Source organism: Corylus avellana, chromosome ca5 (genome assembly GCF_901000735.1).
Source record: "Corylus avellana chromosome ca5, CavTom2PMs-1.0".
Taxonomy (NCBI): domain Eukaryota; kingdom Viridiplantae; phylum Streptophyta; class Magnoliopsida; order Fagales; family Betulaceae; genus Corylus; species Corylus avellana.
The window spans coordinates 10,230,319-10,237,120 of record NC_081545.1 but is presented as its reverse complement, the minus strand read 5'-3'; positions in this window follow the sequence as shown (position 1 = coordinate 10,237,120).

Below are 6,802 nucleotides of genomic sequence, written 5' to 3'. Positions count from 1 at the left end.
TGGGATAATTATCTCACTGAGGACAGAAGAAACCAAATCAGGAAAGCAGTAAAGTGTGATGAAGAAGGTATACCCATTTTCAATGAGGACGTTGGCATGGGTGAACCTGATGGTGTTAACACTTTGATTTATACAATTATCAAGAATTTTGTTGGAACTCCCTCCAACATTACTTCTCGTATTTCTGATTATTTGAACAATCTTCGATGCCCTACTATGTCTGATTATAGATGGTATCAAGATGTTTTTCTTTCTCGTGTTATGATGAGGTCTGATAGCCAAAAACCTTATTGGAAAGAAAAGTTTATTGATGGATTGCCCTCATTATTTGCTCACAAGGTTAAAGATGAATTGATCAGTACGGACACTGGTCTTATTGATTTTGAAAGATTAACCTATGGAGATTTATTCTCCACAGTGAAAAAACTTGGCATTAAGATGTGCATCGATCAAAAAATGATCCGACAGCAGCTTAAGAACGCCAAGAAAGCTAAGTATGAAATGGGAAATTTCTGCGAACAATTCGGTTTGCCTCCTATTGCTCCTTCAAAGAAGCATAAGAAGAAAACCAGAAAAGATTTCGTGAAATCCTCCCCTCCATATTACAACAGATCAAAGACAAGAAAATTTAACAAACCTAAATTTTCTAAGTCTAAGTCTCCCAAACGGAGCAAGAATTCTAAATTTGAAAAATATTTTTCAAAAGATAAATGTTTCAATTGTGGAGAAACAGGACACTATGCTGACAAGTGCCCTAAGCCTCCCAAAAAGATTAAACAAGAGATTAATGCTTTAAACATCAAGGACGATGAAAAGCAAAAGATATTCAGAATTTTCCAAAACAATGGTTTTTCTGATTATTCTTCTAATGATGATCTTCCATCCTCTTCGGATTCTGATTATCATTCTGATTCTTCTGTTTATGAAAATTGTTATAAATTTGAGAACTGTGCCGGTTCTTGCTGCAACACAAAAACTTGTTCAATGATGTCAAAATCGGAAGAACAAGAAGATTTGCTTTTAACTTTGATTTCAAAAATTGATAATCCTGAGTTAAAAGAAGAGTATCTTAAAAAACTTAAGAAACTCATGTTAAAAGATTTTGAAAAACCAGCTACTTCCAAAATCTCTCTTGAAGACACTTTGAAACGTTTTTCAAATCCGAAAAACAAAGTGTTTACTGTCTCAGAATTGCAGCATGAGATCAGTAACATCAAGAAAGATATTGTGAAATTGCAGACTGACCTGCAAGCTGTGAAAACTGAAAACAAAGATTTACAACAACAGCTCCTGCTGTTAAATCTTAACAAATGTTTTCCAGAAAGTGCTTCCAGTAACGAAGACACTAAAATTTCTGAGCATGATGATGAGGCTGAATCCACCCATAAACCTCTCTCTGATGAGGTTAAGGTTGTCAGTATGATTTCTAAAGTTGTTCCTCCCAAATGGTATTCAAAAATTCATATCCGTATTTCTGATGAATATGTTTTTGATGCTATTGCTTTAATTGATTCTGGTTCTGACTTGAATTGCATTCAAGAAGATTTTGTTCCAAAAAAATATTTTGAACCTTCCACTCAAAGATTAAATTCTGCTAGTGGAAACAAGTTGCATATCAAGTATGAGCTCAGTAACATTCATATTTGTCAAAGGGATGTTCGCTTTCATACTTCTGCTGTTCTTGTTAAAAACATGAAAGAAAAAGTAATTCTTGGCATGCCTTTTCTTTCTTTGCTTTATCCATTTTCTGTTGATGAAATTGGTGTTTCTACTGTCAAATTTGGTACTAAAATTCAGTTCGAGTTCGTTTCCAAATTTGAGATTGATATTAATAGGTTGATTAATAGATTTTCAGGACTAGAGTCTGATGAGTACCTTACTCCCATTAGGACTTTATCTTGTTTAAACACTCCCCCTGACGGTCGTGTTTTACCTACTATTCATACCTGCACCCAGCACATGGCGCATATTATTATAACTGTTTTACTTTGCATCAAAATAATTTTAAAATTATTTTGCGATATTTTAAAGATTTTTGCATCTTTATTCCTGATTTCTTTTCTTTATCTTTTTTGCCTGCCATCGTGGCACTGCAAAATTTCAAAAGAAAACAGGAATAAAGATGCAGGGGATGAGGGGAGGTGATAATAGATGCTGAACATAAGCAGTTGAAAATCAAAGCAATAGAACCGTCCAAGATGGCGGTATGACAATTGATAATCAAAAATAAACAACTGAAATTAAAAACAGTTGAAAAAAACAGATAATCGTTATAGATTATACGGATAAAACCTTTACAGGAGTAAGCGTTAGGACTTACTGAAGTAATGGATAAGAAGAAGAATCAGAAGGGAAATGGCTGGAGGATAGAGTGTTTCAAAGAACCTCTCAAAATGCCTCTGCCTTACAATGGGGGAGGGGAGCCCGTTATATAGGCTTGAGAAAAGGAATAACAGTAAATTACAATCATGAGCCGCGTCCATGCGGCCAAAAGCATACAGTAAAAAGTAAACAGTAAAGGCACGTCTGGCGCCAGTCTGAAGAGTGAAAGCATCAATCTGGAACAGTAGATTGTCGGCACTGTAGTGTCGGCGGACAAATCTTGAACAGTGAGTGAACAGTGCATCTGAACAGTAATCCTGCGCGTGTCGTCCGGACATGAACAGTAAAAGTGAACAGTGATTTTGCACAGTAACTCCAAGTATAAATGAACAGTGATCCGTCTAAGATCAAGGAGAACCAAATAATCTGAAACCAGCCGTCCGGGCTAGCTCTGTCGAACTGAACTATACTGGCCGTCATGGAGCCAGTCTTTGGGAAAACCTGAGAAAACTAGCCGTTTGTGGGGCTAGATAAAACTGAACTTTGAGGACCGTTAGGGGCCCAATTCTTCACATGTCTTCAGCCCCTGGGTAGGGGTAGTAGTCTTGTGAGTCTTCAAAATATGGCGGAACCTGGATGGGCTTCTCAGCAGATGGTTTAGACGTCTCGTCTTCGTCATCTTCTAAAGTATCCAGGGCAGCAAGCAAGGCTTCAATCATTTCTTTCTTCTTGGAAGAATTCTTCTTTGAAGAGCTTGAAGAAGCCGAATGGGAGGAAGCAGGGGAACTTTCTTTTTCTCGTTTTGGAGAAGAGAAAGCACTGGGTGGAATCAACAAATTAGACAGGGCAGACGCCTTTGGGGCAGGAAGGGCCTTGGGAGCATGAGCCATGTTTTTAACCTCAAGGACAATGGAATCATTTAGTGAGCATTTATCCCACCATTTGATATACCAATGCCTTTGGATTTTGTCTTCCAAGAGGTGATATTGCCATCTTAGAATCCAAGGAATCTTGAATTTTTTAACAAAATGAAGCATAGTTGAAAACTTTGCTCCATAGGAATCAACCTTGTAATGACCTTTAAAAATTTGAAAGGCATTCACAAGTTGGAGGGGGAGAATATCTGGGAGACAACCAAATTGGTTCCACCACCTGGAGAACCATAGTGGGAGGATACCATAGAACTCTTTATCAAAACTGACAAACCAAGAATGTTCAAATTTCGAGGTTTGATGAAGCAGGAATTTGAAAAAAGCATCCACGTAATCATAATAATTACAGGGGATGTTGAACCCGTTAAGGGACCTGGAATCCGAAGGGTGATTACCCCATTCTTTTTCCGAAATAATTCTCTTGAAATAAACACTGTGGTAGATTGTTTTCTGGGGGTTAATCTTATCAGAGATGACCTTGAAGAAAACAGAACCTGTTTGTTTCAGGATAGCAGAATAATAAGCCAAATTTTTCGAAGGATGTTCAGGAATCCAATGAAAGTTTGGGGGAAAATAGGAGACGGCAATATCTCCGGGGGTAAGGGAAGGGGAAACCCGATTTAACTCAACAAAAAATAAATTTTGGGAGTAGGGGAGGGTCATGTATTTTGACGACGTCCGGTTGTACTTGACAGGGGGTTTCTGGGAAGGATCCGCAAAGGGATCATAGGGGGCAGCAAGAGTGCTGGAATATGAAACCTGGGAACCAGGACAAAAAGGTGTGAATCTGTTGGTTAGGGCAACAGATGAAAACGGCAATGGGGAAGTAGTAGGAACAATGGAAGACTCTGACTTGATGGTCAGAGCCTTGGAAGTGACTTTCTCTTTATCTTTTTTGCTTGCCATGGTGGCACTGCAAAATTTCAAAAGGAAAGAAATCAGGAATAAAGATGCAAAAATCTTTAAAATATCGCAAAATAACTTTAAAATTATTTTGATGCAAAGTAAAACAGTTATAATAATATGCGCCATGTGCTGGGTGCAGGTATGAATAGTAGGTAAAACACGACCGTCAGTGGGAGTGTTTAGACAAGATAAAGTTCTAATGGGAGTAGGGTACTCATCAGACTCTAATCCTAAAAACCTGTTAATCAACCTATTAATATCAATCTCAAATTTGGAAACAAATTGGAACTGAATATCAGACCCAAACTTAACAGTTGAAACACCAATTTCGTCAACAGAAAGTGGATAAAGCAAAGAAAGAAAAGGCATGCCAAGAATTACTTTTTCTTTCATGTTTTTAACAAGAACAGCAGAAGTATGAAAGCGAACATCATTTTGACAAATATGAATGTTACTGAGCTCATACTTGATATGCAACTTGTTTCCACTAGCAGAATTTAATCTTTGAGTGGAAGGTTCAAAATATTTTTTGGGAACAAAATCTTCTTGAATGCAATTCAAGTCAGAACCAGAATCAATTAAAGCAATAGCATCAAAAACATATTCATCAGAAATACGGATATGAATTTTTGAATACCATTTGGGAGGAACAACTTTAGAAATCATACTGACAACCTTAACCTCATCAGAGAGAGGTTTATGGGTGGATTCAGCCTCATCATTATGCTCAGAAATTTTAGTGTCTTCGTTACTGGAAGCACTTTCTGGAAAACATTTGTTAAGATTTAACAGCAGAAGCTGTTGTTGTAAATCTTTGTTTTCAGTTTTCACAGCTTGCAGGTCAGTCTGCAATTTCACAATATCTTTCTTGATGTTACTGATCTCATGCTGCAACTCTGAGACCGTAAGCACTTTGTTTTTCGGTTTTGAAAAACGTTTCAAAGTGTCTTCGAGAGAGATTTTGGAAGTAGCTGGTTTTTCAAAATCCTTTAACATGAGTTTTTTAAGTTTTTTAAGATACTCTTCTTTTAACTCAGGATTATCAATTTTTGAAATCAGGGTTAAAAGCAAATCTTCTTGTTCTTCTGATTTAGAAATCATTGAACAAGTTTTTGTGTTGCAGCAAGAACCGGCACAGTTCTCAAATTTATAACAATTTTCATAAATAGAAGAATCAGAATGATAATCAGAATCCGAAGAGGATGGAAGATCATCATTAGAAGAATAATCAGAAAACCCATTGTTTTGGAAAATTCTGAAAATCTTTTGCTTTTCATCGTCCTTGATGTTTAAAGCATTAATTTCTTGTTTAATCTTTTTGGGAGGTTTAGGGCACTTGTCCGCATAGTGTCCTGCTTCTCCACAATTAAAACATTTATCTTTTGAAAAATATTTTTCAAACTTAGAACTCTTGCTCCGTTTGGGAGACTTAGACTTAGAAAATTTAGGTTTGTTAAATTTTCTTGTCTTAGATCTGTTGTAATATGGAGGGGAAGATTTCACGAAATCTTTTCTGGTTTTCTTCTTATGCTTCTTTGAAGGAGCAATAGGAGGCAAACCGAATTGTTCGCAGAAATTTCCCATTTCATACTTTGCTTTCTTGGCGTTCTTAAGCTGCTGTCGGATCATTTTTTGATCGATGCACATCTTAATACCAAGTTTTTTCACTGTGGAAAATAAATCTCCATAGGTTAATCTTTCAAAATCAATAAGACCAGTGTCCGTACTGACCAATTCATCTTTAACCTTGTGAGCAAATAATGAAGGCAATCCATCAATAAACTTTTCTTTCCAATAAGGTTTTTGGCTATCAGACCTCATCATAACACGGGAAAGAAAAACATCTTGATACCATCTATAATCAGACATAGTAGGGCATCGAAGATTGTTCAAATAATCAGAAATACGAGAAGTAATGTTGGAAGGAGTTCCAACAAAATTCTTGATAATTGTATAAATCAAGGTGTTAACACCATCAGGTTCACCCATGCCAACGTCCTCATTGAAAATGGGTATACCTTCTTCATCACACTTTACTGCTTTCCTGATTTGGTTTCTTCTGTCCTCAGTGAGATAATTATCCCACCAATTTCGAAGGGTACCAGAAAAACCAGTAGCAAGTAAATCCACAATATCAGTTTGACTTTTACTGTGGTTTGAGATGTAGGCATTAGCAACCATGGCCATATGATTCATCTTGTTGAGCAGTTCTTGCTCAGACAAACCATCAATGTTCCATTCATACAGCTTATCAGCAGAAACAGAAAATTGAGTTTGCAAAAACCTTCCTCAAATTGTAAATCAGGAGGGGTAGGTTTTGGATAAAAATTCTTTGTCTGATTGAAAGTTCTAGATCCGTCAAAGATCCTTTGGAGTTTTGGCTCCATTTCAATCTTGCCAAAGTTTTGTTCAAGAACTTTGATGTCAGAATCTGTGGAATCAGCAGAGGATTCAGAATCAGATGAAAAAGCTTTTTCCATGGCAAAATTCTGACCAGAAGTACTGGCGCGAGTCGTCTTTAACTCGGTCAGTTCTGCAAGCAATTTGTTCACTTTCTCAGTGTTCTTCTGAGAAGTGGTTTTTAAACCAGGAGATTTCTTTAAATCAGGGAGAGAAATCAGTGGTTTTTCAATCTTTGGGGG